The sequence below is a fragment of the Lissotriton helveticus genome, chromosome 9 (genome assembly GCF_964261635.1).
Source record: "Lissotriton helveticus chromosome 9, aLisHel1.1, whole genome shotgun sequence".
NCBI classification, from domain to species: domain Eukaryota; kingdom Metazoa; phylum Chordata; class Amphibia; order Caudata; family Salamandridae; genus Lissotriton; species Lissotriton helveticus.
Window position 1 is genome coordinate 884,573,549 of NC_136070.1, and position 10,631 is coordinate 884,584,179.

Sequence of the window (10,631 nt, forward strand, 5' to 3'; positions counted from 1 at the left end):
AATTCTAGACCCACAGCCCCAAAACAATGGTGCCTTAACCCCTCAGCCTTTCGTGCCTTTTCCAGACTGGACCCTCGGAAACTGCTGCTCCGCTCTGCGAATCAAGGGAAACCCACACCAACAAATGTGGAGGAATGGTATGTTATCCTAGGAGCCCACTCCCATGCTTTTTACCCAATTAAAGCAATGATAACACAAACTAGAGACCAGTCAGCAACTGGTACACTCTATCATAGGGGAAATGACAACTGGGGACCTCCACTAACGCCTCATCCTAGCCATAATGCCTGGAGCCGAGCACCACAACCAAGGCACATCCAATGAGCCTCGGATTATGCCTGGAAGTCCTGAGCCACTGACAGGTGGACCATTATTCATATAAATCTACACAACCACTACGGTATTAAGTATTATTCGGATATATGACAATTTTCATAGCCATCAACTTCCGACATCCCCATGCCACAGTTAGTAAGAAAATTAGGCATAACCTTATAATTTATTTCAGCTTTTCCCTACACAAAGTACTTACATTGTTGGCCGACTCGGCCGACACACTCAGCTGTGCACCACATGCCGGCAGGCCCCAAACACGCTACAGCAAACATTCCATTACATAATATACAGGGCACCTCATAGCGCACCTACCCACAGCAGTAGAGTCCAGGACCACCTGCAGGTCAGTCCCGTCACCGCCTATACAATGCACAATTCCACCGCACCCCCTTCTTAGGGTCTCTCCAATCGCTGAACCTCCTAATGTGTTGGAGCTTGTCCATATGGAGATAAGACCTAGGGCAAGCTGCCCCCTCATGAAGTTAAACTATATTGCACTGTAGATGAACCTGTGAATACGTTATCTTATCATTACCTATACCAAGCGGTCCCAGGCAGACTGTATCGCCATGTACCGATGAACGGCAGGAAGGAATTAGGCATGATACTCCATTGGAAACTACCGCTTGGCCTTACATTTGTGCACTGTGCACATTATGGCAGCAGGCACCAATGCGCCACAGCAACCAGTTTATGTTTGCAATCCAGGGCAGTTGGCCTTACATTTGACTTTGTATTAGGCCGACTTGACCGACCTGCTCCGCACATTGTGCCAACAGGCCCTAACGCGCCAAAGCCACCATCTCATTATTTGCAATCACGGGCGCATGGCATCGCAATTGAATGTGGCCCCCACAAACGCCCCACCTATCGCCCCGTAAACCAAGCGGTGTCTTGCTAATTATTTGTGTGCCTGGAAGGACCGGAAGGCTATTGAACTGGTGACATTGATCCATTCCCCCAAGCTTATTGCCTCTATGTAACCGAAGTGCCTAATAATCGTTATTTAATGCGAGTGCCCCATAAAAGACAGATTGTGTTGCCCATGTTGAAGGCAAACGGTAGCTGCAGATTACATGTATTTAAAACCTTATTCTGGCCCACTCACCCACACAGATTGTGCCAGCAGGCCCCAACGTGCTACCGCAATATTTCTTATGCCCTTAGTAATTGGTTGGCCCTGCTACTCCGCGTGCATACTGCTACTATCGCTAGTAGGGTGGCACCAGAGTTGTCAGTCCTTTTGAGTCAATTGCCTCGATAAGGATTGCACACTGGCTCCGTAACTCTATAGACTTATTACAAGGAGCAAGAGAACCCCATAAATGAGCCCCTTTTGCTCACACCCCTGCCTTGTTAATAGCTGCAAGCATAGGTATGTAGACTGTTACAGAACTGACCCAGACGAGTGTGCCCGGGGCAATTCACTTCCAGAGAAATTTAGCCACCATTGGACATGGGCGAAGTAGTGGGACCAAACAAAATGCAAAAGCCAGTGGCAAATAGCCACTGGTATTATCGCCGGGCGCTCAGCACTGCAAGTTCAATTAAATCTGGGAGGAAAACTTTGCTGGGTCGACCTCCCCGACCCTGCTGATTACATGTTACTTAATGTGGCAGACCATGGGCCCTAGTCCTGTCCTCGCCCATGTGTTGTGAACTAAAGTTATAGTAGGCAGAGTGCCAGTGGTGTTTCTGCCTTATTATGGTGCAAGGAAAGGGACTGCATGGCTCTGCACCGGCCAGGCTATATTTATCGCTGAGCCCAATTGCCTATAATATGCAAAAATTACCACAGGAGCACGAAAACCTTCCTGTGCCTTTCAGTACGGCTATAAACCGTGACCGGTATTCAAGTTTCGCTATCTAGGCAGAGTGCCAGTAGTGTTCCCACCTTATTATGGTGCAACGAAAGGGACTGCATGGCTCTGCACAGGCCAGGCTATATTTATTGCTGAGCCCAATTGCCTATAACATGCCAAAATTACCACAGGGGCACGAAAATCTTCCTATGCCTATCGGTACGGCTATAAACCTTGAACGGTATCCAAGTAAGAGTGTTACCCCTACATGCGGCTATGCCCCAATGTGGATACCTTGCAGCACTCCTACTCCACTCACTTGCATGCTTCCCCCTTCCAAGTAGACCTTTTGGCTTTTACTCCCGCACCAAGGCCTATCCTGTGGCATGACACATACAAACCGTTAAACTGTTACCACACTGGACCCAGACTCCTGCACCCCGGTGTGCCAGTACTGATATGTCAGCCATCCTCAAGTTCATGCCAGGTGCCGTCTGGAGGCTATGTAACTGCCATGTCCACGCAATGCGCCTCCCACCAGAAAAGAAAACAAGCAGTCAATATTTGGTGGTCTTCACCTTGAATGTGCACTTATGTCTGGAGTAGAAATTACATGTCTCTAAACCAGAGGCAGTTTCCTAGGACAATATATATCTCATTTATTACCCCTCCTGCATTGCAGCTATGAACACATTTTGTTTTCGGGAGTATGAAATAGCGCAGCTGAATTCCCAGCTGCCTCTGCACCCCCATACCTCCCATAACCAAATGTCCACAAAACATGGTTAAACGCCACAAAGTAAGTGGCAGTGCCTTAACCGTATGTTTATGTGTTGTAAAGGACACTAGGACCTCCTCCATCCTGTTCAAGGGGAGTGCTAACCGTCTATTCTTTCATACCACACGAATAGTTATCCCCCAGGCATCCACTTTGTACTACGAGGTGGACCTTTTTTTTTATTTATGTATTTTTTATATATTTATTTTTAAAAATGGCCTTCATTTAGTTAATATGCTGTAGGGACCGTACATAATAAGTGCCTTGCACCCGAATTCTAGTGACTTGTGTAATAAAGCTGATGCAATTACCACAAATAACCTGCATCGCACACAAGCTGTAGTTGCCACCTCAGCAAGCAATGTATAACATTAAAATGGCAATTTTTAATCAAAATAAGCCATTGCCTTGCCAATAGTTCACTGCTGCTTCTACCGGTACTTTGCACGCTTTTGTAACTTGCACACATGTCACTTTCCTCCTGTAATGACTTAAGGTTGCTTATGTAATATGGTCACTAGTAACTTCCTCCTTATGTATCATTACTGTTCCTAATTCAAAGCAGTCTTTGCCACCTTCGGGTAACGTCCACGCTATATAAAAAAACGCATTAAAACGAGGAATAAATAAAGCTGCCCACTCCGCTCCTCTTGCCATGCCTGGACCGCCGCAGGACGGCCGAACATGCAGCCGATCAAAATGCCCGCAGCGGCCTCAACCCAGCCCGCGAGGCCTGACCTTCCTGCACGAGCCTGTCACAAAGTCCACGCTACACAAAAAACATCAAAAAGGAATAAAGAAAGCTGCCCGCCCCGCCCATCCTGCCATGCCGCAACCGCCGCAGCATGCGCTGCATGGCAAGCGGCCTTAACTCAGACTTACTCAGCTCGCGGAGCCTGACCTTCCTGCACGAGCCAGTCACCCCACAAAAAGAATGCATCGCGGCATGCAGCATATCGCAGTCACCAAGTCACCCAAACGCTGTGAAACTGGCCTCAGCAACCATTCCCAGCTAATGCTACTTCCTTGTTTATTTTAATATTAAAAAAAAGAAAATGTTTTAACATCAATCATTATAGGGGATCGAACCCTGCCTGAAGCCACCGACGCGCCAAAACGTAACCACTATGCCACAATCAGCGCACTGACACAAGTCTGAAAAAAACATGCATCAATTACAAAAAGCAACTTTGTAGTGCGCTCTCAGCCCCGCCTCCATCTTGCGAGGCCCGACTCAATTCTCTTAATACATCCCTTTCTTCACTGTAAAGTGGCCAAATTACCCTTCAACATCACTATTAATGCACATAGATGGATTTATAAATTTTTATGTACGCTCCTATGTTTGCTCCTTTCTTTTTACCTTTCTTTTAAATAGGAGGATCGAACCCCCACCCGATGCATATAGAGCACTAAAGACCAACGCTCACTGAACCGAGCTACAAGTTCCTTATAGCTACACTAGGCCTCCTGGACCCACCTTGCCACACACCTCGCTGCCTCAGACTTCAAAAGTTCTGTGCGGCTTCCCCTGGGTCCCAGGAGATGCCCCTGGAACCGCGGCGGCAGCCTCACTACTCTCTACGGATGCAAATCCCGGCCCCCTGAGACTTGAACATCAGCGAACTTAATCTTATGCCGCCGCTGAGCCGGCCGTCCGAGCACCCCCCACAGATATAGGCTATCCATGCGGTTGCCCTAAATTGAATAAAACTGCTAAATGGATACTCAGAAAAGAACCCACAAATTTAAATCAAACTGCTAAACAAATACCAAGAATGCGCTAAATAGATCCAAGGAATGTGCTAACATAACTACCAGGAATGTGAAACATATACTGCCCGAACAGGGACTTGACACCTGGACCTCCAAAAATAAATACCCGGGATGTGCTAAATAAATTCCAGGAATCAAACCTATGCACTTGTATCTGTCTAACACTATGAGCTTAAACCACTGAGATAAACAGCTCGCTGTCTACAACGCTAACCAAGCCTCCTTGAAACTGACCGTACCACGCCGCCTTGCTCGTTTTCCGAAGCTCTTGCGGCTTCCCTGGGTCATCCAAGGAGACAAAGAGGAGGAGACACGAGGGTAGTGTTGCCAGATTTTTAGACCCGGCCCAAGCCCAAAGCCGCTCAAATATAAGTCCAAAATAAGCCCATTCAGACCAGTTCCAGCTCAAAAATCAGGCCAAATTAGCAAGTCGGAAATGATGCACAAATTATCATCAGAAACAATTATAAGGACAAATATACATTGTATTCAATATACAGATGGTGGGAGGGCGTTAAATTGGGCATCTGCCTTAATGCTACTCAATTTTAAGACCAGTCCTTACTGTGACTTTAGCATGTGAAACAGGCACCGCTCAGAATACAATAGTAGAAACAAAAAATAAGCAAGGCAAAAATAGTGTTCTGTGCAATTTACTGCTCCCTCTAAATTGTATTTTAATCAAGTCTGTAAAACTTAGTGTCTTCATTATTCATTACATTACAGATTACAAATCTACATTGAAAAATGGTCACTCACTTCTCTTGATGAGCAGCAATTCTGTAAATCTTGCAGACGCTCATTTCAAGGGGTGAGGCAAGTCCCTGTAAACATGGCCAGCACAGGGAAACTGCGAATTGTTCATTAATCACTTGTTTGTATTTCAACTTTGGCAGCTTTTGGTGGACACAAAGACCTCAGGAGGAGCCACTTAGGTTTCTTCCAGTAGAAGACAGTCAGCTAGGTGAATAGGCACATGGCATGCCTCCAGACGCAGACGCTCGTTTCAAGGGGTGAGGCAAGGCCCTGTAAACATGGCCAGCACAGGGAAACTGCGAATTGTTCATTAATCACTTGTTTGTATTTCAACTTTGGCAGCTTTTGGTGGACACAAAGACCTCAGGAGGAGCCACTTAGGTTTCTTCCAGTAGAAGACAGTCAGCTAGGTGAATAGGCACATGGCATGCCTCCAGACGCAGACGCTCGTTTCAAGGGGTGAGGCAAGGCCCTGTAAACATGGCCAGCACAGGGAAACTGCGAATTGTTCATTAATCTCTTGTTTGTATTTCAACTTAGGCAGCTTTTGGCTGGACACAAAGACCTCAGCAGGAGCCACTTAGGTTTCTTCCAGTAGAAGACAGTCAGCTAGGTGAATAGGCACATGCATGCCTCCAGACGCAGACGCTCGTTTCAAGGGGTGAGGCAAGTCCCTGTCAACATGGCCAGCACAGGGAAACTGCAAATTGTTCATTAATCACTTGTTTGTATTTCAACTTTGGCAGCTTTTGGCTGGACACTGGGTGCATTTGGAAGGGAGGGAATTCATCTTTCAAAATGTCACCATACCCATCTATAGTATTAATGGATGTACAACAAGCAGTTTGTATGGCAAACCTGATTTCTCTTCTTTTCTGGTCGTTGGGTATGGAAGGGATAGGCTGTACAAAGGATTGCATAGATGTGCTTGCTGCATTACATCATGAGCTGTGTTTCTTTGTTACTGCATGTTGCTTCAAATCATTATAATGGGCATGCAGTTCTATAGGGCAGTACTTGCACGCTGCCTTGGTGTGATCTTATTTTATTGAGTTATCCATCCTTTGGATTCAGAAACCACTACCACCGTTTTCTATGTTTTGAACTCACTTGCCCATATTGCACTTTTTAAACTGCAACTGTTGCACTTCTGGGAGAAGCTGCACAATGATAAACTGTGTTGATGAGAGGGCAGGGGAGTACCCGAAACTGCAAGAGACAATTATCTATTTATGTACTGGCATAACTGTGGTATTCCTAGCGCTAATACATGACAATGGCATCTGCTCAATCAAAGTAGGGGGGAAATAGGCATGGCTCATCTTGATAAATTGTGTGGCACAATCTTAATGCAAAGCAGTGTTCAACATAGGATGCTTTGCAAACGTTTATTTTGAAGGCATCATTTTGTTCAAGTAAACTAATCTATGTTTGAAGTGTTAAGAAATGAGCAGGAGGATACAGTTCGCCATTGTGACTCCGGACTGTAGTAATCCTAGAGCTAATACATGACAATGGCACCTGCTCAATCAAAGTAGGGGGAAAATAGGCAATCTACACGATCGGACGTCAATAGCCACAGTGTTTTGCAAGGAGAAATTAATTTCAGGGACATGCCTCCATCCAATGTGAGACACAACTCCTTATAGTCAGCCTGGCGTTTTGGTGGGTGCAAAAAACAGTTGTGAGTTTCTCTGATCACAAATTCTAAATTGCTAGGAATTCTCCTTATTGCTTTCTTAGCAGTGATGTCAAGGGAGTGGCAAATACAGCGCACAAGTTGCAAGGATGGGTGCTCATCTCGCAACATGGTGAATGTTGAGTGGTTCTTCCCACACATGATGCTTACACCATCTGTGCCTATGCCAATTGCACTTTTTAACGTCAAGGTTACAGTTTTCAAGCAAGTTTAGGTCTGCATTTGCAATAGGTTCGGAATAGGCATGATCTAATACTACCATGGCAAGGAAAGCGCTTACAAATTTGTTAAGCTTTTTGTTGAAATATAGAATGGAAATGCAATTCTGTTTTTTCACTGCAATGTGGGTTGCTGGAATTAGGAGAAGGTGGAGAATGGTGCTCTTCTAGGGTTGGCACCAGCAGGAGTGACACGCAATGCTCTGGGGTACACAGTGGCAAGAGTAGGTCTAACAAAGTGTTCTTCTGGTCCTGTTAGTAGCAGGCAGGCGTTGTGCCTCCTTCTGCAGTTAATGAGCAGGTATGTGAAAGTGTTTTTCTACCCCTGGCAACATACATGAGCTGCATGCACCTCCGGGGTGGTGGCGGCGCTGACTGTTGCAATTTTAATCCTACATTGTTCTGTTAAATTTTGCAAACAATTGCGGGGGTGGAAGAAATGAATAGGACTTTATTGCAATGCGTTTCAGTCCAAACTTAATATATAGAATATTTGAAAGCAGTTTTAGGCCCATTCTGTTCCTTCTATCATTTTTAACAGCGTCATCTGAGAAAAACCTCGTTCAACATGAGCATTGGATATCAGGAGAGTCAACATCTTTATAGCACCCATTGCAAGCTTGTGAAAACAATGGTTGCCAGCAGCATCGGTGTAGTTATACACTTCCATCCAGAACGATTCTATGTTTGAAGTGTTATGAAATGAGGATGAAGATATAGTTCTCCATTGTGACTCCAGGACCTCCAATGGACAAGTGAAAAAGGCTTCTTGCAAATCTGTTACAGGTGGTTTGGGATCTGCAAGTACTTTTTGCGGACTCAAACTTTCTAACTTTTTAAGCATGCTGAGAGACTCGGGGAGACGAGCTTTATATTCAGACACCAACACTTTCATGAACTCTAGGCACCTTGTCACAATGCCTTCCTTTGACACAGAGGGGAGTTTACTTTCTTCCAGCTTGTTACGGAAAGTGAGGCCAAGATCCACATCATCCTGTGAAAGATAAATGGCAGAACTTTGGAAGTCTAGGCTCTGCAACTTCTTCTGATTATTAGATGTGAAAACACTTGGTTTAAGTATCCTTTTAAGTGTGGACAAGTACAGAGTGTATAGATCGCGGAAGATGTGGAGTGCATGCCCAGATTCTAGCTGAAAAATCTTGTTAACAACCTTTATTTCTTGGAGCACTGGCTTTAAGAAAGTGAGGTAGAGTAGATTTAGCTCATCTTGATACATTTCCTGGAGCATCCTTGCTGCATAGCAGTGTTCCACATAGGATGCTGTGCAAAAGTGTACTTTTAAGGCATCATATTGTTCTAGCAAACGATCTACACCATCTGCCATCACTAGCCACCGTGTTTCACAAGGAGAAATTAATTTCAGGGGCATGCATCCGTCCAATGTCAGTTACAACTCCTGTTATGGGACTCTGATCACCCTCCGGAAGTTCTTCCCTCTTCTCCCCCAGGAAGCGAAGGAAACAGTGGCTAGAGCACTCATTCTGTCGCGCCTGGATTACGCTAATGCACTTTACGCGGGCGCTCCTGATTTCCTGCTTCGCAAATTGCAAGTAGTCCAGAACGCGACAGTGAGGCTTCTATTCAACATCCCTAAATGCCATAGTGTAGGAAGACAACTGGCGGATCTTCATTGGCTTCCAGTTGCTCTTAGAGTGCGCTTCAAGGTCCTAACACTGGCCTTTAAGGCCTTACACGGTCCTTGCCCACCTTACCTCAGTGCCAGGTTTGCCTTCTATCATCCCCCGCGACAATTGAGATCGGCCTCTCTCAGACATCTGGTCATTCCGAGATTTAAGAGAGCTCGTCTGTGAGGAAAATCCATGACGGTCATAGCTGCTCAGCTATGGAATAGCCTCCCTGACCATTTGAGACACACGACTAACCTCACTTATTTTAAAAAGCACCTTAAGACTCACTTATTCAAGCAATTCATGTAAATGCACATATTCTCTCTTGTTATGTTATCCCTTTGTTACTTTCTGACACTGAATCCCTCTTCGTGCCAGGACAGTCTTGACTAGCAGTGCGCGCTACAAGAAATATATAACATAACATAACATAACATAACATAGTCAGCCTGGCGTTTTGGTGAGTTGGAAAACCAGTTGTAAGTTTCTCGGATCATAAATTCGATATTGCTAGGAATGCTCCTTATTGCTTTCTTAGCAATGATGTCAAGGGAGTGGCAAATACAGCGCACAAGTTGCAAGGATGGTTGTTTATCTCGCAACAAGGTGAAAGTTGAGTGGTGCTTCCCACACGTGACGCTTGCCCCATCTATACCTATGCCAATTACTTTTTTAATCTCAAGGTTACAAGTTTCCAGCATGTTTAGGACTGCATTTGCTATATCTTCAGAACAGGCCTGATCTAATTCTACCATGGCAAGGAAGGTGCTTACAAATGTGTTAAGCTTTTTGCTGAAATATTTAATGCAAATGCATAGTAGTTTTGTCACTTCAATGTCAGTCGTTCATCAATCAATAAAGAAAATGGTGATGCTCCAATATGTTTCAGCAATTCCTCTTTGAAATATGGGACCAACAGAGAATTAATTAGTGCTGTACATTTTGTGCGGTGCATTCGGAAGGCAGGGAATTCATCTTTCAAAATTTCACCAGACCCATCTTTATTATTAATGGATGTACAACAAGCAGTTTGTATGGCAAATCTGATTTCTCTTCTTTTCTGATCATTAGCAATGGAAGGGATAGGTTGGATAAAGGATGCCACAGATGTGCTCGCTGCATTACAGCGTGAGCGGTGTTCAGTGGTTGCTGCATGTTGCTTCAAATCATTATAATGGGCATGGATGTCCACATGGCAGTACTTGCATGCTCCTTTGCTATCATTTGTCCTTACAGGGGCAATCAATTTTTTTAGTTCAGGATCCAACTGCCACTCTTTTCTGTATATTTTTTTATATTGTGACCACTTGCCCATCTTGCAATAATTAAACTGCCAAGTCAGCTGGGCGCAGAAAAATTAACTATTTCACGATGAGGCTGGACGAATACCTGAAATTGCAACAGACAAAAGGCAATCATTGTCCCTGGCTCACTGCAAAATATGCAAAAAGCAATAACAAAATGCTATCAATAAATCCCTACTTGCAATGGATACTATAGCATACAGGAGCAGCCTGTGCAGGTAAGAGGAGATGGGTGAGGGGGTAATTCGACACACAAGGGAAATGGTATTATTCAATTTGCCCTCTGGGTCATCTATCCAATCCCTCCCCGCCT

At 44.9% G+C, this 10,631-nt stretch overlaps 1 non-coding gene and 1 pseudogene across 1 annotated transcript; both read right to left on the bottom strand.

Annotated features, from left to right (window-relative positions):
• Positions 1-2,912: 2,912 nt before the first annotated feature.
• Positions 2,913-3,043, bottom strand: LOC144783568 (U6atac minor spliceosomal RNA). The gene has a single exon (XR_013601520.1). It is a non-coding gene; the product is annotated as a U6atac minor spliceosomal RNA (small nuclear RNA).
• Positions 3,044-7,757: 4,714 nt separating this feature from the next.
• Positions 7,758-10,329, bottom strand: LOC144783310 (uncharacterized; annotated as a pseudogene).
• Between the last annotated feature and the right edge of the window lie 302 nt (positions 10,330-10,631).